Raw genomic sequence first — 25,773 nt, 5'->3', positions numbered from 1 at the left:
TCGTAGTGATTGTAAGGGAAACAATCAGTGTAGTGTAGTTCAGGGAAGCCCAGTCAAAAGGTTCGTAAATGTTAGGTAGGAAAGTCAGCCGCAAAAACACGAGTAATTATAGGTAAAAAAATTATTGAGTTGCAAGTAGCTTAGAAATTTGGTATGATAACGAAAATTGAAGGTTTTAGACAATGAATATTTGAAGTGATAAGTTGAGGTATACAAATAGAATAACAGAGAAAATTCTTCGAGTAGGTAATGTTAAAATGGTTATTAGTGAAAGTAGAAATAGATATTGGAACATTACTTAACGGTTTAAATTAAAATAAAATTAACAGTGAAATTTCTTGAGTTACGCATGTCAAAAAGGGAATTGAATTTTTGTTGGGAAAATTGAATTGAAGTAATAAACAGTAGTAGAAATCTTCTCTTGGCCAGTAGTTAAGTGCCGGGTGAACTGATGTAGGAGTCTTGGGTCTAGTTCAAAGGGAAACGGAGAAGGGAGAAATAGATTGATTGATTTGCCTTTATTAAGGCGAAGTTAGGACTCCTGGTCTTCTCTGCCATACAATCCTAAAGAGATATACCCTTAGAGATAGATAGTCAACAAGAATTATTAAATAAAAAAAATAAGAAAATGATTTAACGATGAATAGTAAAATTACAAACAATTTTTCCATGTGAATAAGTTGGGATATTTTGAGATCTAGTAAAGTAATTGAATCTAGTTGGATATGAAGTTTATTGTTCAGAAATAATTATGTGAGACTCCAGTAAGGTTGGAAACGTCAATCAGTAATCAGTAAACGTAAATTAGTAAACTTGAAATCAGTAATAGTATAATCTATCTATATATATAAAAGCGAAATGGCACTCACTCACTGACTGACTGACTCACTCACTCACTCGCAGAACTAAAAATCTTATGGACCAAAAACGTTCAAATTTGGTAGGTATGTTAAGTTGGCCCTTTAGAGGCGCACTAAAAGAAATCTTTTGGTAATATTTTAACTCTAAGGGTGGTTTTTAAGGGTTTAAAGTTCGTCTTTTAGCATGTATATTCTTCTTACTCTCTTAATTATAATTATTGAAAAATGTCCATACCATATGTTAATATAGAACTATAATCTAGAGAGAGTACCTCTTCGAAACAGTTGTTAACTGGTAACTAAATTAATAATTTTGTCAGGTTGGCATTAAGTTGAGTTGACTTTGTTAGGTTGGCACCAAGTTGAAGATTGAAATGCATTTATCGCGGAAAAATTGATTGGGCACTGCTACTTCAATCAGACCTGGGAATATTATATTACTAGCCGTTAGCCTCGCTTCGCTCGCCATATCCGTTTAGCCAGACGTTTAGTCTGGACCCCCGACTGGATCGTCCAGGCGAGCGAAACGAGCCTGCTGATCTCATTCTTGGATGATCCAGTCGAGGGTCCTGGCGAGACGGATAATGCGAGGGAAGCGAGCCTGACGGCTAGTAGTAGTATATATTAATGTGTTAATGTATTGATAAATTCCATAATGCTGATAATGAGAAGTCAAGCAGTAGCAGTCCAATGCTAAGCTAGTTGATCGAGCTGAATTTACATATTATTAAATCATGCGTTGAGAATTATTCTTCGTGTTTGGATAAAATGTCGCGTTATGAGCCTGGCGCTCATAGTTTTGTTTTGACTAGCGTTCTGTCGTAGAGGTTTCCTACTCGAATATTATAATGAAAAGTGTTTTTCTTATGATTGTAGAATGCAAAATCGCGCTTATGTTGCTCAAATAATGCAGTTTCAATCATTGTTATCTTTGAATTGTAGTCTATGTAGAATAGTTTTGTCTACTGAATTGCTTTATATTGTCAACAATATTTTGCACTCTCAATTCTACAGTAATTATGATAGCTAGTTTTCAATACACTCAGCAGAGTGAACAAGCTTCATCGTTCACTATTATAATCAACGTACTTCATCTTTTACAACATCAGAGTAACATAGAAGCATTTGAAACTCTGATGCCTTTTGAACGTTTTTCCTTTGTTAGATTACGGTATGCCAAGAAAATAATCAGGGACTCAATTAAGTGACTGAAGTATTCAAAATTATTATACTCGGTCCGTCTTTAGTACTTAATATAATATGAACCCGCGGGACACGCCCATATTAAGGACTTTTGCTTCAAATCTTAATAAGTATCTGTAAGTTTCATATATTTTGTAGTTATACATTTTGCTGAGTTTCGGAATGATTAATGGGATTCCTTTTGAGGAGGGCCCGCTTCAGATTGGATCCTGCTTTCAATCCAGAAATTCGACTCTACGAATTATACAGAATGCCTCTATGGTAACATATCCTGATTAGATTTATTTTTGCGTGTTTCACACCGTAAGGAGGGGGGAGTGTGCCATGCCCTGTTTCTAATTCAGACCTTTTCCCAAGTTATAATAGTAAATTTAATACGCTAAAGGCTGGAGCCATTATTGTAAGTGAGTTAGCGAAATTTTTTTCTCTCTCTATGATGAACGGCCATGACTTCGAGTTTCCCAGGATAGATATTAAAAATTGTGGCTCCGAGTCGTCGAGGAATGTAGATAATGGAATTATCTCTTAAACTTAACCTCCCTGTCGCGACATAGGTTAAGGATAAGGAGTAAAACAGCAAGATATTACAATTATAACAAACTACTGATTTTGCAGTTACTCTTTGGTCCTAAGACTCTAGAAGCGACGCGATTATTAGCCAAAAATGATTCCCTTCGCCCAATAGGAGACCTGCTTCTAAATACAGTAGTGGGGCGTTTCCCCAGCCGAGAGACCAGATTACGTTTCGGAGGACATTTTGCTAGGAGCACTACGAAAGTGCAGTGTAGTGAAACAAAAGGTTCATTCAAGAATGTCAATCAAAAGTAGGGATTCGAAATTTATGAAATGGGTTATATGGGTTATTATCAACGAAAATTGGGTTCAACGAGTTTTTCTTTCTTGAGCTTTTGCATTGAAATTAATTTATTTTATGACTGATATTGTTTGGTTTTGTGACGCATTGCTATCTAAATGAGGGATAGTTATGCGCCCCCAAATCAGATGAAGAATGTCAACAAAGTAACATGATATTGTTGTTTCCTTTGAAGTTGTTTGTATTTTTCAATCATTTCAAAGTGTAGTATTAGTTTATAGTAGAAACCTATCAAATCAGACATGGCAAGATTAATTGAAGTTTTCTTGACTCTAGCCCGTTTACCTGCATGAGTTGAGTATAGACTCAGGTATTTTCTAGATGTGTCGGCCTATTTCCAAATTCTGAATTTCATTCCAAATTATATTTCTTTTTCTTTTCAAATGCCAGGCACACAAAAGGAAAAATGGAAAATCGTATATGGAATAAAATTTTGATATTAATGTTCACCTCTCGTTGATGTTAAGCATTGCTGTAGTCAGTGGATCAATAAAGAATAGAGTACACCTATGCAATCTCACTAGAATCATAATTATCTGAGAGCTGTTAATCAAGTACCATTGCTCAATCTGAATGAACTACTGTATCGCAAAATCGAAACCGTATATCAAACAGAGTGGATACAATAGGCCTAAATACCTTACTGAATATCCAGATCTATTACGGAATAATCATTACTCTACAGCTCTTACACACACTAATGTTCAAATTACTAATTTTTCTTCGTAAAATTCGTATAAAAAAGTCATTAGCCTCCGAATCCTAGTGATCAATAAATTTCTGATGGAGAAATACTCTATTGAAATCTCGAATATTAGTTTCATGAATTTGGAATATCACAAACGTTCATCATGCTCCTCCAAGCAATAACAATCCTAACCTTTGATCTTCCCTCGCACTTTTCCAGAATTTTCCACCTACTTCAAAAATTGTGCTTCGACCGGAAAAAATACATTGAACAACAGTAGCAAACGGAAATCCAAACTAACCTAATTTCATATTTTTCCAGGACTTACAACGGAAAAGACGGTGGGTAGTATCATATCAGCCTTTGAAGTGTGAGAGTTTTGAGTGAATTCAGATCGCCCAGAGCTGTGAAAACTGACGAGATGAAAAGTAAAATCTCGCTTCAAAAAACTCTTCCAATGATGACACGAGCGCGAAAAACGTAAAAATTTCATACACGAATGGAAAATGTTTGTAAAAGCGGAAACGGTTTAATTAAAAAGTTGGAACAGATTTTTTGAAGCCATGTAAATACTGTAACATGGAATTTTCTATGACATTACAACTTACAGACTAAGACAAAGACAAGTTCATCAAGTTTTCTTCTACATGAAGGGCCACTTCAATCAGCATAATTAAATAAAACTGCATACTGTCTTAACACACGTCCATTGTACTTTTCCGTTTTTCTTCCACCGTATTTCCTGAACCCTGGAGCAGGTTGTAAAATCTGGATCTCAGTTATTTGTTCATGTGTTATTGCATGCTTACACGTGCTTCAAAATCGTATGTGTGAAAGAATAGTGTTGGAGGTAGTAGTAAGGGAACCATGTGAACTCATTCATATAAATGGAACAGGCGGAATTACCCTCCAGGAATCGTAACTTGGCCAGGAATACAGTAAAGTCCAAGTTTCTGATTTTGTATTAAACGAGTTTGTTTTCAAACATTCATCTCATTATTATCACCCGTAACATTGATGTTTGATTTCTGACTACTATATTTATTTAGCAGATCCGATAACTCTATTCTTCAATTAATTTTACACCGGAAAAGTATCAAGCATCTCGTGAAGTCGTGATAATAATTTTCTACTTCACCGAAATAAATAATATTTCTCTCACAAACATTGTGTTTCATTTGATATTCCAATTATATTCTCTAAACAAATCCACAAAAATGTTGAATTTCGAATTAACTTACAGTTCTTACAACGTATAAATTTATTAATAGATTGTTAAAAAACAAACATCTTCCACTATGAATTCAATGAAGAATAAGAATAACAAATTTATATGATCTTATACTTCAGATGGAAATGAGTTACATAATGGAGAGGTGAGTTAAAAATAAATTATAGAAATATCTTCAACTAGCAGGTCACCTGTGCTTCACTACGGGAATGAAAAGATAACTCCCGTATAAAATTTTGATTCTGGAACATTAAGATATTATCTATATTCCCGAGGATGGATCTGATTAGAGCAACAGTGCACAATCAAATTATTTCTCAATAAATGTATTTTAAATAAGTTATCCGACTAATAAAATGAAAACCTCAAAAATGACCTTATATAATGCTAAGTAGTAACCTTATAAAATGACAGAACTCAAATCTTGATTAGAAATCATCCTCAACTTACTGCTAACCTGACAAAATTGGACTATTAATCAATTTTGTGGCCATTATTGACCGTAAAACTGTTCCCAAAAGGTACTCTCTCCAGATTATAGTTATTTGAGCATAATTATGTTATGAACATTTCAATCAGATATTATTCCATGTCCTATGGATGAAATTTGAACATTAATTATGGAAAATCTTGAAGGAAAATTGAAATTTGGGCTTCGAGGTGCACGAGATTGATATTTTCAGAGTCTATGTGCGAAATCTGGAGATCTTTTAATCATTCCCTTTAAATCATTCCCGTATGCAATCCACAAGTTGACATGTTTTGAAGCGGACAAACACAACCCTACTCTCTCTCTCTCTCTCTTTTAATATAGAGCCTGGAAACAAAAACAATTCGGTGTTCGAATTGAATTTCCTCTTGAATATGGAGTTATACTCTTACTATATATTATAAACTCTTATTTTTATGAGAGTGAAACTCCTATTTATTTAATAAAACTTATTTTTATGAGCTCCTGAAACTCTTCCAATGGTAATATAAATATTATTGGTAGAGGAGATAATGCGATTATTGATAAAGAAAATTCAACACCTAAAAAGTAGCTGAACGATTTCCCACTCTATTCCTGTGATTTTATTTCTAGGTGTTCAGAATCTCTTCAACTTACTAATGATTATTTTTTCAAGTTTGTTACATTAAAGGCCATTGATCTCCAGTTTTACGTGTTATTGTTACTATATCATGTACATATTTCCATACTATCAGAATTCAGAGTTACATAATATCATCACTCCCAAAACTCCCCAAAAAATCCATAAGTTTTCAAAAATTATCATTGAACACAATCTCAGTCGATCCCTGTTCCCAATGCATGTTTCAAGATGATGATTCAACTCATACTATAGTGAGAATCACTTCGAACTGTGAGTATCTATTCCTCATAAATAACCCCAATGCTGACAGTGAGTCTTACTGCAGCCCAACATGGAAATTACATAACTGTCGATAACAGAGAAAGGGACCGAGGGTGAGGAAGATTCCTATCAACATAACACTGAATAGAAAGGAAATCAGTACAGTTGTAGCTGCGTCATATGGTGCATCACAGATCACAGGTAGGAAATAACGGGACTCAAGGGTCAATACAACCAAAAAAATCTGGCTCGTTTTTTTCTCGAGAAGAAGACTCAGTGTACCTGAGATTCACTTCAAACTGTCAGCTTTGAAGCTGATTGAGAAACATTGATGTTTTTCATGAGAGATGCTGACAGTTCAGACTGAACTCACCATACGAAACCCGGACGGGAACCAACAAAAACGAAGGTCAACTTCCTGATAATATTATACCCTCCACAAAACATTTAACATATTTTCAACTCACGCTGGGATTATTCATCTTTGCCAGATCAAGCACTACCTGCCATAAATAATATTCTGAGCGGAAGAAAACACTGACAGAATTACAAGAAAGGTATGGATGGACTCATAACTTGGTGTCATTTGGAAAATTGTCAATGTTTGCTGTGTTGAAGATGATTATTGACGTACTCAGAAACACAGTTCACGTGATTTATTTATTTATTATATTACAAAGGCGACTTTCTAGAAGTATTTTAAGCCTAGGTGATGATGATGATTATGGGATGAATGATGATACAATGGAGGTAGAGTTATGAATGAATAAAAATTGTAGGCTATGCTATCCACTTTAATTGATTTGAGTCCACTTTTCTGTCCAGAAATAAATAAACTAGAAATTCACCTACAATGATGATCCTCACATCATGATATATTATTCATATCCTAATCATTATGATATATGACAAATATTATAATTATTATGATGTATGATAGATATTTGATTCATGATTATATATTCTTAAATGCTATTATGATATTTTCAGACAACTCTAATACGAAAACAATAATCTGAAGAGTTTTCTGGTTTGAAACAAGAAGGTTCCTAGAAATCTTCTTGTTTGGGAAGCAAGCTTTGTGTTACGTATTCATATATCAAGCATTTGGCAGAGAACAGTTGCTGGGAGCTTAGCTGAGGAAATCCTTGAAATGAGATCAATTTTCATAACTATGAAACAAATAAATAAATTAGAACTTTTGGTGGCATTACAATATATGATCAAATGTAGTCTACAGATGGAGCTGGATATTTCTAATCCTTCACATTCCAACTTAATCGAAATCCTTATGTTTTCAAAGGGACGGATTCAAGGATCCAGAGGTTCAACGGACCTCACATGTTAACCGAAGCTTATTGTGTGTATCAAAATCCTTAATCAACAATAATGACATGAGTGTCTTCCTAACTCAGCTCTTATCTTCCAAATTTCTCAGTAAAATACTGATATTCTCCAGTGTGATAAGATGAGATAATCGAATGAGGTGAAAGTGAGCACCTCACTGCTTATTAGATTATTTATTTATAATTCATCCATCAATTCTTTATTCCACTTTATTATTCAACTCTTGCAATTGATACGTATCTCAAACTCGGACAAGAACATTGCCCATTGAATACAACAGGAAGGCCTCAATAACTTATATAAGTGATAGCCTAGCTAAACTTCATGAGGGTAGGGAATAAACTTGATACGGAACAAAGTTCTGTATCAAGAAGAGACAACGTTCAAGTGACGGCGTATCATTGATAACCGGTTCGACCTCGGAAGCAACAAGCAACGCGGCTGAAGAGTCAATGTCGCGCCGCTCAATGACAGGGTCATTGTCCTACATATCAAAACAAAGCTGGAAAGCTGTACTGGAGATAAGTAGCTCGAGGGGACCGACTTCGTCAAGTCTGTGTACTTAAAAATACTGACTTTCTGACCTTACCACAACTTTTAATTTGTATTAAATATTATCAACTCAAATAATTAATATATATATTCGTATAATATAATTATACGAATTATAAGATTATATCATGTTACAAAACGTTTTAAAATATACTGAACAAGTGGAATTGATTGAAGAGTTGGAGCAAACAATTTTTAAAATATTATAAATAGTTTTTAAAAGAATGGTTTAACCCTCCTAGTTCGAAAATTAATAGAATTTTGCCCTATCAGAATTGATTCAATTATTTTATGATGAAATGATGAGAGAACAAAATTGAATTCTCAATAAATATATTGGAATTGAGACAAATTAGATACAATAATCATGAGAGGTCAACATGCTCACCCCATCTCGAGCAGACAGGTGGATCTACTGTCTTCCGAATTTTGTTTAAATTAAATTTTAAAAATTCAGTTGTTCTTCCACATCCATCAGTATGCTTCATTGATGCATTTAATTATTGGTATTTACTCGTATTATGCTTTGCCATGGATAAATTGGTAGGATATGAATTTTGAAAAAAAAAATGGTCAACATAAGAATTTGTTCAAATCCTTTGAGATTCGAATCGCTCCTTCCAGCAAGTCAATTATGGAAAACTTTATTTTTTTCTAGGTAGAACTTGATTGTCTGATTTCATTGAATTCTGCAAAAAAAAAACACATGGGAAACTATTTCTAAATTGTAATGAGTTAGACATGAACATCGAATAAGGATTTATACGCTTCTCAGAGTATGCAGATTTGATTTTGAACATAAATGAAATGAATTTTTATCAAACGAAGATCCAAATCACATGCTGTAATTCACCTTGAAAACTCCTGATAATGCAAATATTGACAACAGGGTTAACAGCTAGATGCAGTAGCAGAGGTCTTTGGGGTGATTCACAGCATTTGGATTTTGGATTTTCGTTTAATAATAGTTATCCATAACTATTTGAGTAAATACAATTTCTCATAAATTTTCATCTCTAAATCTATGAAAATTAATATTGATTTTTCAAGGCTGCAGCTGCTAAAGTAATTATCGAGTTACTTCGAAATTCAATGACGATTTTTCTACAGTACAAATCTACGAGATCCAATCATTCTACAAAATGAAGAATGATATTGTAGAAACGAAAGCTATCTCTTCAAAAGTATAAACTTGTCACTGAGTGTCAAAATTGGATATCAGCGAGAATTCGAATAGTCCAAAGTAGGGATTCGTGCAGAAAACTTCACCCAATTCACCAGCAGCACAGAACTTCCACCCGGATAAGTTCAAGTTATAAATCGGCAACTAATTATGACTCATCTTCTCCTTTCAAGGCACCTACAAACTTCACAGAGATAACTCATGGCAGCAATTGGATAATAATTTTCAAACCGGCTTTCTCTACAAGTCAACTGCAGCATTAAGTCACTCTTCTTGGAGGCTTAGATGGGTGTTTCATGAACTTGCCAATATATTTCACGGTCATCGCATCCCATTCGTGGAACTCAGTTGGTAGCAGTCGGGTCAACAGCACATACTTTTCCACAAAAATGAACAGGAGAAAGTACATTTGAACTGGTATCTACATTTTACCTGGAATCAACAAATGGATGTTTTGTATTTGTTCTTGGAATTTTCATAGAGAAACGAACATTATTTATCTCTGGTATTATTCAATCATTTCTAAGGAGAATGAATTCTGAGAAAAATATTATTTTGGGATTAATACCATCAATAATTCTACATATGTAAATGATGAGTTGCTTAACTGAATTCAGGGCAACATTGGAGTTATCCGCATTGGGACTGACACTGAGTTTTATTGGCTATACATAGGGGCTTACAGTCATTAAGCATTCCCTATCTTAAAAATTAAATTGATCAAGCTGTGTTTAAGATATTGATCAGATCTATTACTTGTTTAAAGGGTCTATCAATGTCATTATGCAAGGAATATGATCACGTTCAAACGGCAGCCTCAGATTTGCGTGGATCTAAGAAGTATATTGTTTCATTGATCAGGCGCACATATCGGTCTGTATCAATTACATAATTGGCTTGATTCGGGCACTTATGATCCACAGCTTACTTACATAGACTTGTGATTCAGCATGGCCCTACAAGACAAAGTTAAGTCCAATCACACGATATTAGTTAGTGGCCAGTACACGTTTCACTGATCATCATCACCCATCTCTATATTATTTCATCAATATATTTAAGAAAACCACTGAAATCGATGAACAGTAAATTATAGAAAATCATTGTGAGACAAAGATACGGAATCTCGGACTACATTCTCCATTACAAGTTTGTGAAGATACAATGTATTTTCTATGAGAAAAACTGGGAAAAAATTCCCAGCTGTATTATTGTCGAATAACTTCAACAATAATTCTCTAGGTGATAATATTTCTAACATAAATTGATCTACCCATGTAAATCGAGTAATTGGACTGATTTTAGAAGGGTTAACTACTTGTCGATGCCCATGTAGTTGTCATATCGTTTCAATTGAATAACATAGAAACTTCTTTTGATTTCATTAGAATAATCACAGACTGAATAGAAACATCATAGATGGATCAGTGGACCAAGAACCACTGAAATAATCAAGTTCACTAATAAATAACCGGGATGAGAAACGCATTACGATTGAATTAGGGAATGAAGAAATCGACTTATTATGAGCTGCTCATTTAAATGCTTCTATATATTATTCTCAATTCACGAAATCACATCACTAATATTATCAGCTTGAGAGAATGATAACCAGAAGAGTGAAATACGTTGAACCTGTTCACTCTTCAAGAAAACTTCAGGGTGAAGAAAAGTGACTGAATAGTTACTATGTGAGAAGAAACATATATAAATTAAAAGTAATAATAACACATTACAAAGAACTTGTAAAAGTGAATAAATTAGTAAATCTTTTTGGGAATTCCACCTAGACACACCTAGAGACCAAAAATAATGAAGATGAAAGAAAGAGTGCAGCAAGCAGAAGAAGAGTGACAGGTTGAACAGGTGATGATGGAAAGGAAAGGTGCTAAGAAAAAGAGAGAAACAGGTAGAAGGAGAAGGTAGACCGTGCAGCAGGTAGTAGAATAAGAGCAAAGTGGAAGAAGCGATAGTGGGGATGGCGAACTACGAATGCGGTGGATGGCAAGGTGAGGATGATAGCGTGGTAGAAAGGAGGAAGAGGAAGGAATAGAGTGAAGAAGTTACCGAGGCAAGGTTCGTTGACCTGGAGTGTACCGTTGGCTACAAGCTACAAGGTTGCCTCTGATTCCCCCACTCCGAGGCGTTGCTCTTGCAGAAGCAAGGCCAGTTCCTCCACATCTCTTCTGTGGGAAGCGTCGAATCTTCCTGACGAGAGTCAAGTTCAAGCTATTCAAGGTTCTAGCCGGCCCTTCAACCACGTTTACTAGTTTACAACTTCCCTAGTGCCTAAACCCACTCACTGTGCATCGAATGTGTCAACGAATTTGTGATTGAAATACATTTTTCGGACCCCGAACGTTCATTTTGGACCAGAGGATTATTCCCCACAGTGCCAATATTTGGAAGTGTCTAGTGCGCTCGTTTACAAGCTATGTACAGTCTATTGGTGGAGTTAGGCCTACTTGTGGTTCCTAGCGTCGAATTGACAACGAAAGACTTCAAAAAGCCCTTCAGGGTTTGAGTGATTGGACTTGCTGAAAATCGACCCTGATCTCTCCACAAATAAGGTAAGAAAGAAGATTTTAATAATAGATTGTTTGTTTTAAGTTCATGCATGTTACGACGCACTGGATTGCATTCAAGTCACTCGACTCGTCAGACTCAAAATTTGAAAATGACACTAATCTGACACTGAACCCTCTCAAAGTCTACTACCTGTGAGTAGTAGCCTACATAAAAACTGATATATCTTATGTTACTCTATTGATAGTCTCATTACTAATAATATTTTAAGATTAACATCTTACTAAGTGACAGTAAAACTTAAAAAAAAAATGTGAAACTTACACCATTGAAAGTCAGAAACCCCTTGATTTTTGACTAGCAACTATACATCTATGCATAGATATTTCAGTTGAGATATTTGGAGTTGTGAAACGAAATGTATTGATAATACTGTATGTATTGACACATGAGAACTAATATGTTTTTGGAAATGGTCTGATGAATTATCACTGATTGTAATTTGTAAATAATCTGATACTGGTGAGCTCTACTTTGTGTTACGTAATTATTGTTCCCCCATATTTTGGGAAGGGGAAAGAATAAGAAATAACAAGGAGCTATTACTTGAATTTCCATCAAACAAATAGTGAGCAACCTACAATAAAAAAATATATGATCCGCACATTTTGAAATTTTTTATTAAAAGTTTTACTTCAGTTGAGTGAAATGATTCAATAACATAGTACTGGAAAGTTATTGCATAATTCTGTTAACTATTTCCAGAATATGCCATTTATCAATCATTTTTGAGGGTTGTGTGTAAGAGAGGGCCGACTGCGCCCTAACTTCGCCCTCCTAGGTCGAAAATAAAGGCAGTCATTCTATTCTATTCTTTTTCTCATTATTATTTAAAATCACTCCCTACTACAATATTTGGGTCGTCAACTCACAAAATTATGGAGCTCACTTATTCGTTTCTACATTATTCTTTATTGTTTCTACTTTATTAGTTATCAATGGAATTAACCCAACCTAACCTAAAATCTTGGATGAATTCAGAAGAAATTTGCAAGAAATGTAAATAATTATGACTATGAATATTACATAACCTATTCATTCCATAAGAGTCCCAAACATCTATCTAGTCTGTACTACAAGCTACTTGGAAATATTTATCCAAGCATTCCAGTGTATATCCTCAAAACAATTCTTGTATTTGATTAAAAGTCAGGGTAATGATATAAAAAGTTTAGTCAGCCTATATTCCAGTAGAAGCCTTTGAAAGCCAAGGCGTAATAACTGGCTGAAGCTTCACATACACAAATGTCCTCGTCAATGTCTTAGAATAGTATCCATTCCAAGTATTGTCTGATTTCTAAATTTGACACCTACAGGTGTCATTGACCTCTTGCTGTTAACACTCATCATCCAGTAATGTGTTGCTCTCCTTTCCTCATGTCTTCACATTCGTTAGCACCTATTCGTCATTCTCTCATTACCTTTCTATTGTCTCTTTTCTCTCTCTCCATTCCGATTCTAGAACAATCCACACTACAATAATGAGCAATGAGTGTATATAGTGCAACTGCAACAGAAATCTAGGTACCGTTGTACACTTCTAGTGAGTAGGTCCCCAAACACAATTAATGATATGTCAACAATCGATGTGGCAATTAACTCAGCTATCCAATCGAACAGAAGTCAGTCAGTCGACGTCGACATCCAGTCATTCTGTCACCTTTATTGGCTGGAGAATTGAGAGAATTCACCTCATTCAGTCAGCATTCCTTATGAATAACTTCAATGCTACCCGTTGAATAAATGCTGACAGTTTGACGTGTATGTTGACATTACGACTCAAGATAGTAGTTAGTAGTGATCGTTTATTCAGAATAGATTATGTGCTTACTAGACGACTCGATGCGTCTATTGTAAGATACGAGGATACCATCTTACTGCAGCAAAACTTTAATGAGCATTTTCACATTATAACATTTTATTTTACAATTTCTTGAAACATTATTATCAACGTGAAAACGTTGCAGATCTTTCCAGGAGATTCGTGATGGTTAAGGCTGCGTGCTGAACTATAGGCCTATTATTGGTTATTTGAGCATATTACAGTACTTCAATAGAACGTTTGTCTTCTTCAACAATAAATATACCATAGTTATGATATTTGATGAGAAGTAAGCAATCTCGTAAAAATTTAAATTTTGTATTTATACTCTGTTGACTCTAAAAAAAGAAACATTAATTGATTTCTTTGACTATATTGTCAGGAACTCGATACCTCATTTCATTCATGTAGAATGTTACCTCTAGTTCATTGCATCATTTTCTACCTCTAGTTTTATCTGTGTACATCAAAGGAATAGCCTGACCCAGCTTTCCGATGGAACAATAATCCATGAGTTACGTAATGAAGAAGATGATATTTTAACAGTGAAGAATACATATTTTCAAGATATGCTTCATTGTGTGAATACCATAATATGAGATTATAGGAATATTTTTATTCCTCAAATGAAGTGAGTCACAGCCCGATCAAAATCGAGTTGATGCCATCATGCGAAATCTAATGAAGTTTTCCATCTTCTAATAAATGATTGATGAAATCATCCACTAATTATTATAAGATGGCATCATAGTTTTCCATAGACACACACGCGCCGACAAAGACGGGAATAATACTGATGTCACCGCTGCACGCTTTGGAGAGCCAAGAGATTTTGCACTTTTCGGAGACCAATTCTATTGTCTGAAGTTACGTGACTTGAATTTCAAGCTCATTCAAAACAGAGCGCTGTAGTCTTGAATGAGATGTCCACTAGTACACGTACTAACGTGGGAATATCTTCCTATGGAAAATTAGAAACAGAGTAAACCAAACCTCCGCCAATTTTAGATGATCAAATTATTATGCTTTCTTCATCATAAAGAATATTATTGAGGTGATATGTAATTTTTGTTATTTATTTATGATTTCTACAAAGTAGCACAGATTGGGAGATAAAAACTAAGGATACTCCTTGTACTATTTCTCTCCCAAATTTAGATAACAAGTCCGAAATAGGGTTATAGTTTCAATTTCACTTTTTTAAAATTTAGTCCATTTTCACTAAAAAACAACGAAAACTAAGAATTTTAAATTTTGACGGTTGAAAACAGAATAAAAAACAAAAATATCACACTCAAATCACCATTAATTAATTGGAACATTTTTGCGTAATTTGACAAAATTTAGAACCAGAAAAAACATAACTCACTATCAATTGGAGCTGGTTATAAAACTATATACTCGTATGAGATTTATAATATATTATTATCTCCTAGTGTGAATTCATAAACTTTTTTTATTGAAAAGTACCTAAACATTTGAAAGCGTTTTTGATTTGACGTTTACAATATACAGTATATTGCCATTAAATGATATAGTTTTAAGTAATTCATTCCTTGTACCTTGTAATATGAGTGGATATACCATTATTTTTTTCTATATCCCTAGAAAGTGAGTTAAACCCGACAGTCCAATAATAATAATAATTATTATTATTATGTCGAGTCCATAATCATTCCCAACAAATATCTCCAACAACTTGAATATCTTCCTCAATATCTTGTATAATGTGCTCGGGAACGTTGTATCATAGAGAAACAATAGCGTACGTAGATATACCATGGTATAGGGCGTTTATGTCGCAACTTTAACTGTTATCTCAAGCCGCTAACTGTCGATTATTGTCGATTTTTACTGTTTTAACCGGGCAAGAGTGTATGAACGGCACAATATGAGAGACTACCAGCGTCATAAAGCTTCACAGGAAAGAACTACATGGACTGTCAGCTTGAGATAACAGTAAAAGTTGCGACATTAACGCCCTATACCATGGTATATCTACGTACGCTATTGTTTCTCTATGGTTGTTTGATGTCCTCGAAAGTTATATCAAAAGTTTTATCAGAAAATTCTAGTCATATTGAACGATTTCGATTGGCAATGCTTCTCTGATAAGAGATTTAGTTGTAATAACTCAAAATTCGAATAAAGGAGCTTTCTCAAGTACGATCTTTCAATAATTTAGAGAATTGGCCTCAGGTTGATTTCTTGTACGAGAAGATGAGAATAGTGATTGCCGGAGGGTCTAAGGTTGAATTATAGGAATTTTCATCTCTCCAATAAATTGATGTAAACTTTTTACAATTCATAATATCAATTAATATACGGTACAACAATACATTCAATCAACAACATAATATACCTTTTTTGGGGGCGCCTACATGTCCAGGGGGGGGGGGGTGTAGCATTAATTTGTTTTTTATTGCGGGTAAAAGCTGATTCATTTTCTATTTCTAATGAGGAGTTGCGTCCATTTACTTGGGGAGGGTGGTCACCCCTGACTTTAAAATAAAATGGGAATTTCCTCACGATATGGACTAAATACACTCATTCATTCTTATTGCTTAAATGAATATTTTCAAGACTTTTCAATCACATATTTGAAATATTTTGAACTAAGTCGTACTCCCTTTAAACTTAATCTTCGACTTCAACTTCAACAGAGTTACTCCAAAATTCCATACATCTAACAGGGTGGAACTGTTGCAATGCGATCAAAATCAGTCATGAAAGAGTGATAAGGGCAACTGCTATGCACTCCAATTTCGAGTAGAATTCCCATCTAGCTCGGCATCTGCATGTGAGAGCTCAATCGATCAATCATTAACTGCTGCACTAACGACATTGTTATTGAAAAACTTGACTACTCTACTCCCAAAACAATCGACTAGTCGAACCAATTTCTGCGAAATGACAATTGCATGGCTGAGTAGTACTCTGCTCACTGGTACCTTACTATGATGAAATTCACCTAAACTGTCAGCAATCCTTATATATTACAAGCATGCTTCCCGTTCAACCAATGCGGCAGTTCAAATTGAATCCCACTATGGTAACTATTGTTAATGAATTGTTTTCCATTTTTTGAATCACCTGTTCATAAAAATACTCTACATTTGAGGGATGAAGTGTCCGATTACTGGATTAAATCAAAAGGGGAGGGAATATTGTTGAAATTATTAAGATAACTGTTATATTTCAGCTGACATTTCAATTTTTGGGTATTCTTGTCATTTTCAGGAAATTCATCCTTTTTTCCATAACTTAATTAATTATTATTCTGTGACTTGATATCACGATGCTATGAGTAGAAGGGAGATATTATGAAACATGATTTTTATTAAATTTTACAAAAACCGGCATTTTTGATATAGTTTGTAAAACCCGCAAGTGTAATACGGTTTGCTAGGATAAGATTAGCCTAACAATTTTAAACAATGATTGTGAAATACCAATTTGAAAATTTCAATATAATAATTGGAAACGTTTTGGGCTGAAGCCTGTGTTACTTTTCTAAAAGTTGTGTAATACTGAATAAATGAATAAAAACTTGGAAATATTGAAGATATATGAAATATAAAAGGAAAGGAGAGGAAAAGGTTGAGTGAAGATGAGAATAGAATAAAAACAACTGATGAATAATTTGTTCAATTCAAAACTAGAATACATTCTACTTCCAAGTTACATCACACTTGAGAATTTTTTCAAGCAAAGGTAAAAACAAAAATGGCACATCCTAAAAATATTCCCAATATTTGAGTAATTTTACATTTTATTTTGAGGTAATTGTAAGTTCAAAGTGAATTGTTCAATGTGAAATCAATTTCACTTATGAAATCTCTATAAACTAGTGGTCAAGCTGAAGCAAAAGTGAAATTGAAAACAGGAGATAATTCGAACTAAAAATAGACAACTAGAGATAAGGGAAGGATAACAGTGATAAATTTCACTTGGCTCAAGTGATTTCAAGCCCTTAGCAGTGGAGCACTGATTTTACGTGAATAGTTTTGTCGTCTTCAACGGAGATATCAAACCACATCGAAATGTTTATTATTCGAAAAAGCAGATTATTTACGTTCTGAAAATCAATTCAAGAATTTTAATCCATCAATTTCATCCAATGTTGTAGCATAGACTTGTGACATATTAGAATTTTTTCTTGTCTGCTGTATGTAGTATTCAGTAGTGGCTGCGGTCTTGTGTATGGTATCAATCAAAAATTGACAATTTTCCATCTCATTTAAGACTCAATGAACCTATTGTTACTAATAAACAAGTTTCCTACCTTTAAAATCAATAAAACTCCAACAATAATAAAGAGCAGAAAATTTTTGTAGCAAATTTTAGGAATGCATCTCATTGGTAAGCCAGTACAAGTAATTAGCATGTCGCCAGCGAATTGCCATCAGAATAAACTGCCGAAACTAGCAATTATTCACAAAAACTTTTCGGCCCTGATTCTAGATTCGGGACCATTGCTATACTATTAGCATTACTAGTGAGTGACCTTTAAAATGGCGTCAGACGCTTATAATGTCGTTACCAGCTCATTATGTATGTATTAGAATTTTACTCGTATGTGAATAATCCAACTTTATCTAAATAGAAATAGCACAGCTTATTAGAATACGCCCCTGGCCGGTTGTGCTTGTACTGAGCAAACAGGATACATGAAAATTGCTGCTACCATTTTCCCTATTAATGGTAAACAGTTTTCCAGACGGAGTTTCCGGTTGTGATACGGGTTGGGAAAACGTTCTTATTAGAGTGGATACACTGTGGAGATTCGAATCGAACTGTCTGTAATCTTCGTCAGTTTGAATGTTTGTTTTTGAATTAATTTTGAAATCGGTTTGAGAATATCAAGCTTGTTTCCTGATCAAAACTGGGATATTTTGACTCAATGATTCTCGTAATAGATTCACGAATAATTAAATGCAGTATTAGTATTGACCTACAATTTAATTTTAACCGTAGTGAAAATTTGATAAGGGACAGTTTTGGGCATACGCCTGTTGTGCCTTCTCACATAAATGTAATAATTTTACATGACTGAATCTTATCAGTTTTGTTGTTGAATTTCTACGTCATTCTTGATAGGTTCCCGGTTTGAGTTTGAAGGCTGAATGCTGAATCCCATTAAAATATTTCTTTGGAATACAATACAATAACATAACCCATTTTCTAACTAATTCGATCCACAATACTTTCATTTTCAAATCTTTTGAGAATGCTTTCCTAAAGTGTTTTATCAATCATAACATTAAGATTGGAGTTATCAACAATTCTTGAAAAATAAAATAGTAGTTATTTCAGTTTTGAATATTTTTGAAATAATAAAAATAGTGATTCAATCATTTATCGAGGACCAAGATTGAAAAACACCTCAGCCAACGGTTTTACCAAAGATTTTAATATGCATCAATAACTGAACAAGATAAGCAAGTTGCAAAAGTGGATGTCACCTCTTACAAAGAGAACTCTAATCTTAATATCTCGTGTGATCCTCCTCAACTTCATAGTTTTCCTCAGGGAACAAACTTTCCACGTCGAAGTTCGCAAATGTAGATAAGGCTCGAGGCCATTTTTGAACAGATATTGAACGGTTGAATGACCTATAACTTTGTTTGTTTCCTACCGAAAATATCAGACACCCAACCCTCCACTCCAAGGGGTACTCGACAATGTATTTTCCCTCCAGGATGAAGGCCCCTTCAAGGGGGACTTGAGTTGAGACAGACTGTGCAAAGATGTAACTGGTCTGTTACCAGCTGCTCCAATTACCGAACAAGATTCGTCGTCTGGGGACGTCTGTATTTGGCTCTGGGATTTCGTTTGATTAAGGTACTCCACTGCCAACAAAGACAGTATGCTTAGCAACCTCACTCCAGTTGATGCTTAGCAACCATGATTATAATACAATGACAGGTAGCTAATTATGTCGATTCAAGGCAGTCAACCAAATTTTTCCCACATATACACATGTAATAATCTTGTGATTTCAAAAGGGAAAGATTTTATGCTTGTAGCATAGAAGGCTACACACTTTTTCATCTCAATGGATTAGGCTCTTGAGTTCTCTGTTCCAACCTTGAAATGATAACATTGTTGTTTATACTTGAATCCTATTCAAAAAATAAAGTTTTTGGATGGAAAGTTCCGATTTTATTATAAGGGAAAGACTCATATTTGTAAAAATTGTTATCATACGTCTAAGTTGATAGTTGTTGAGAATCACAGATTCTCTTAACTGTTCCACTGATATATTCTAATAGAATTAATACATTATTCGCAGAACTTATCAATAGTATTGGGAGAAACCCCACAAGTGAACACTCAACTTTTTCTCCATTTGATTCAGATTAATACCTGAGTCAAAAATAAGTTCACATCCACTTTTCATAATCCACCAAAATTTCCACAGTGACTATACCAGAAAAATGATAAATTTCAATGTTCCAGAAATGAGAATCTTGATCATGTATCCAAAGATGGTAAAAAAACACCTATTAATTCGATTTTCAGACCAATTTTTGTGAAAATTCAACAACTGCGGCCGTGTCACGCATATCAAATGTGATTGCATATTTATTCAGAAGATGTGAACCTCTCTACAAATTCAAACAATAATGTGAAACAAAAATATGTGATTCAGTAGTAAACAATCTAAACTGAGATTATCACTGGTTTTACACTCTGTTTACATTGTGAATGAATTATGAGAGGAAATACTCATTCACGCTGTGAAAAGGCATTACCATTTTTATTTTTGTCGTCTGTTCATTTTCATCTGGTTGTGAATTGATTATAACACGGGTGGCAGTCGGTGTCCCCCGTTAACGGTTCCTCTCGGGGGTCACCGAACTCGGAATACCTTTTGAAAAATGGAAATTAAAACAAGTTACAGCCTGCAAACGAGTATAGGTGGGTGTGTATGCATGAATCTATTATTTATCTGTAAAGATGATCTCTGCCGCTGAGTTGAATGTTCAGAGAGACATGAACGTGAGTACGAGAGAAGAGAGAGGAAGAAGGATAGAATGAGAGGGAATATTGAATGAATGATGGAGAGGAAAACCACAAAGAGAAGATTTTCAGCTACGCCCCGCCTACATTTTCCTATTGTTGTATATAGTTTGTATGTATGTTATGCTTTTCCTTTGTTACTTCTTGCTGCTTGACTTGAATACATAATATTTCTTCAAATTGATTATTTTTTCATTAATTTAATTTCTCATTTACTAATTCAGTTCCTTTGTTATTTGTTAGAAAAATAGTATTGAATTTTCCTTTAATTCTGGGGGAAACTGAATCATGAATAATTTGACTATTATACTGGTTTTTGAACTATATAATAGTTCCCAATACTCAATCAGTAATCCATGATAATTCAATCAGTTCTTGATTGATTTTGAAAGTTGGGGATAATTTTTCGTCACAAGGCTTCATTTTATTTTCCAACTCTTCCTTTTCTCTTTTCCTACTTCTATTTCTTCTCCATTCCTCATTCTCTCCTCCTTCTTCTTATTCATCCCATATTTCTCTCAAGCATGCTTTCCATATCACTTGGTTCTCTACAAAGACACATTGAAGAGAATAGAATAAATGTTATTACACTTGCTTAAAATTCAATACAATATGAATATTTTATATATATTTATACATTATACAATATTATTATTATTTAAAGACCTTTTTTTATTTTGAAACAGTACCGTATGTTGTCAAGGACCATGAACATAATATACTATACATCAAGGAACCGAATATTGTCAAGTATATTGCCATCTTTTTGGACGAACGTTGACTGAAATGGACCAAATTTGGAGAGAATGAAGAGTGTCGGTGTCGCTAATTGATGAGAGAGTGCAGAGGGGTCTCCTCAGTCACAGAGGCTGGGGCTGAGGAGTGAGCGATGTTTTGACCTGACACTGAGCGGTGGCCAAAGTCCAACGACCGCGCACTGCTGCCTCTCCGCTTGCTTATAGCTGCTCAACTGCCTGGCAGTCAGCGTATTGCTCCTCTGCTCCACAACACTCATTCTGCCGCATTCTTTTCCTCTTTATCATCATCTTCTTCTCCTTATCCCTTTTTTCTTCATCTTCCTCTTATTCTTGTTTTTCTCCTTTCTCCACTGTTTCTCGTCTTTTTATATTCTCTCTCTCAATCCACAGCTTATGACTAATAATAATAATCTTCCAAAATATCATTGTGTTCCGCTCATTTTTGTACTTTTACATTTTCTTCTTCACCTCCCCCACCTTCCACAATCTTTTGCTTCAATTTTCCATAATATACAATGTGAGTACCTTTTCCTTCTCATTCTTATATTCTTTCTTCTTCTCATACTTTTATTTTCCAACCTGAACCTAAACCTAACCTCACTTTCACCACACATTCCTCTGATCCAAGTATTGATGATACATTATCTGTGTATTTTATTATCCTCTTCTTGTTGTATCTGCTTGATTACACAATTTATTGCATTTTCTCAATTTATTCAATCTCATCTATAGACTGCCTATTTGTGATAGTTTTCACTCAAATAATTCATAATTGAGTGGATATTGATTTTATTTGAAAAACATATTTCTGTATTGGAAATATATTACAGTATGATGCTTCAACTTGTTCTCCAGCTATTCCATTCATGTCTTGCATATTTTTGAATCTTCTTCTATTCCTAACTCAAAATCAAGATAATTTTTTATTCTTGCTGATCTCGATATTGATAAAATGTTTTGAGAGGAATTTCAACATCTTTTTCTACGTCTCTCTCATAGTATTCTATCTCTTCCTATGCTTTTCCATCTTTCTTTCTGCAGTCCTTCTTTTATAAAACTGTAAGAACTACTGACAGAAGATCTGAATAGACAAACTGCACAGACACTTGGATTGATTATTCTTCTCTTCCCTGGTTCATCTGATTATTGTCCTCATTCGCTAAATCCTCATTCTCTTCTACCTTCCTCATTCTCTCTTCTCTCCAATAGTTCTGATTTTCATCCCATTGCCAATCACCTATCTCTGTCCATTCCTTGATCCAACAATCTTCCTGTTGTTTATTTCTCTCCACATGCATCCTTCTCAGTTTCCTCATCACATGACCTCACCACAAACAACAAGTAACATATGCGTTCACATGCCGAAAATCATGCGCAAAATCAGTCCCCACCCCTCGCCCTCACTTAATTACATGTCTCAACCAGCAAAGCGAGTCGCGGCCAGTCCCAAAAACATGTTTTCCCCGGTTGGGCAGTCCCGAAAACATGTTTCCCCGCGGCGTACGCGCTAAAATCCACGTACTTTCATCCACTCCGAACCGTCCAAGGTCATTTACCCATTCTACGATGAGATTCACTTCAAACCGTCAGTATAGTATATATTGGTTTTACCTATAAAGAATGCTGACAGTATTATGAAGTGAATCTCACTATAAGTATTCTAAGTTCAGTACCTTATCACGATTTTGGGAATCCATTAAGATGATGTCAGAATACGATAAGATATTTATGAGCTTTTTCAAGCGGAACAACCTGTTGTTTTGCAATCTTAGTTGAGGTGGGTGTTATACTAATAACGATGCTTGTGATTAATCTCTCTTGTTCAGTTGTTCGGAAACCACCTATTTGTAATCTGATCATTAACATTTCTTCTAACACTCATGCTCACCATTTGTAAGTTTTTATTCAAGAGTTTATGAACTCTCAGGCAGAACTGCTGTTTTTTCCGAAATAACGGTGAATGTTGCATTGCGCACTAAATTAATAATTATCCAAAAATAACAATAGTTAATATACTACAATATCCAATTTGTATAATCTCTCTCATCATGAAAGGGAAAAATTTAAGGATGATTGTGATGAAATATAAATAGAACGAGATCAGATCATTATGAACTATAGCACAATTGAATCATGATGGAAATTACAATAAATAAATTGTTTCTCAAACACATGGCAAATTATGTTGGAAATCTACTATGAAAAGGTTTCAAGTGACCTGCCTATTGTGCAATCCTATTTCTAACACACAATGATTGACCAAAGGTATGTAAATTACACGCAATCATAGGAAAAAAATAAAAATGAAATTTATTCTCCTTTTGCAAAATAGAACATTTTTTACAAAGAATCTTTCTCTTAGGATTAAACTAAACTGGCAGCAATTGTGTAATAACATGATCTGGTATTAGTTTTCTATGGCTCAATGTGAATGACCTCAGGTGAATCGAACATCTATGACACTTCAAATCAAGTCCTTCAGTTAGGTATCGACCTTGATCCCAATCCACATTCCTAGTCATCATACAAATATTTTGTAAATTGTTTTCAGCATTCTTCTCACTGTCTTACTCTCCCTTAAAACTTCAGCTACCGCAGTCATCCAGCAATCTTCAAGGCACACAGCATGTGAATGACCTTGCAGTGGTAATGATAAGTTGTTTGTCTCCAAAAGAAGTTGCAGCAGCTACGCCTGAAGGGGGCAAGGAACGACCTCAAGTGGTATTGCCAGCTCGCCGGCCAATGGTTTGACGAGAGCGCTCAGCCGCCAATGCTACTTGGGCCATCCTTTCGCTTAGCATTGAGCATTTCCTACTCTACTGGGTCTTCTGCGTACATCGACCTTGTGTCTTGTACTCTCACTAACTTCTAGTCTTCTTCTGTTTTTCCTCCACCTCCTTCTTCGATACTCCTCATCTCCTCCTCATTGGTTTTCGACCGTGACGTAAGCCAAAGCGTGCTGAAGCTCTTCCGCCATCAAAAACTGCTTGCAAAGTCCTCCCCTCCCCCTTCATCCTTTAAAACCTCCCCACCCTTGTAGACAAAGTCGAGGTCACATACCTTGATGCTTTCTCGCACCGACAACCCTTCCTCGTTTACTTCTCACTCTCACTCTACAACTGTAAATGATACCATCTTTCTCTTACTCACTTTTCCATCACACGTGCCAATCACACACACACACACACACACACACACACACACACACACACACACACACACACACACTCGCTTATCGGCACACACTGCTGTGGAGCGGTGTCTTTTTTCTTCTCTTTTGGCCCCGAATTTTCGCTTTCCTCGTCTCTCTCTAAAAACTGTGTGCGTTCCTCACCTTTCTGGTTTCAATTTCCTATCCTTGTCAATCTAATCTTTCCTTCTTTTCCTGTCACCAATTTTCGCTTTTCTTCATCTCTTTCCACAAATTATTTACCACCCATATATTCTCCATCAATCCGACGTTTCCTTATTTTTTATCTCCTATTTATATTCTTTGCTCTGTCAATTCAGGCCTTTACGTCGCTCTTATCCAGGAACAGTCGCCTATTCCGAGCTGGAATTCGTCTTGGAATGTTGGATCATAACAGTTTAGAATATAGCATTCAAAAACGTCTCCTGTGTCCTCTCAATCAATTTGTAGATATCAGGCTGTGGAGGTTATCACCATAAAAATATGGTCTGGAAATATAAATACTCTAGTATGAAATTTCCACTTTGGCATCGGTTTTGAAGAAATTTGTAAATTATGGATGTCTTTCAAGGCATTAGACCTGATCTTTAGCATCTAGGAAGTTGCCTGAATCAGTATTGTTGAAGGTGAGAACCTGTTACTACTGAACTATAGATAACTTCTAAAGAACACTTTTAGTGAGGTGGTTTGTAGAAAAGTCATGCAAAGTGTATTAAAAAGTGTGAGCAATGACTGAAAGTGCTCTTACAGATATATAAAATCTGTTATTCGAAATACAATTCGCATTCTCTCTGTAGTAGTAGAATTCGCTAGGATCGGGTGACATTTGAATGACACTTGAGAAAATTATCATTTTTAATTTAGTAGCATTATACTGTATATATGTTTGGTTCGGAACGAACAAAATGAGCTATGAGGACGAGAATCCTGTCAGTATATCTTACATTTTTCAAGAATACTTTCTCATGAGCGAAGACAGCAAGGATGAAAACAACCCCGAAACGTTCTGCCCGAGTAAAACGTTATCTCTGACTGCACACTGGCCCCAGCAAAAACTCTCCCAATAAGAAATACACAGAAACATCGTCTCCTATAAGA

General features: G+C 34.9%; 2 protein-coding genes across 3 annotated transcripts in view; one reads left to right on the top strand and one right to left on the bottom strand.

The window, feature by feature from the left end:
* The window catches only part of LOC111046388, a 158,811-nt gene that overhangs the window by 109,296 nt on the left and 23,742 nt on the right, over window positions 1–25,773 (bottom strand). The window lies entirely within an intron of this gene.
* LOC111046389 (PR domain zinc finger protein 1) overlaps window positions 11,436–25,773 on the top strand; it is a 103,362-nt gene continuing 89,024 nt past the window's right edge. For both annotated transcript variants that reach the window (XM_039437999.1, XM_022331922.2), the window contains exon 1: window positions 11,436–11,863. The gene's annotated coding sequence lies outside the window, so the exon portion shown is untranslated. The remainder of the gene's footprint in view (window positions 11,864–25,773) is intronic.

Source organism: Nilaparvata lugens, chromosome 11 (genome assembly GCF_014356525.2).
Source record: "Nilaparvata lugens isolate BPH chromosome 11, ASM1435652v1, whole genome shotgun sequence".
Classification (NCBI taxonomy): domain Eukaryota; kingdom Metazoa; phylum Arthropoda; class Insecta; order Hemiptera; family Delphacidae; genus Nilaparvata; species Nilaparvata lugens.
Note: the sequence above shows the minus strand (reverse complement) of the source record. Positions and strands in the feature narration are given on the sequence as shown.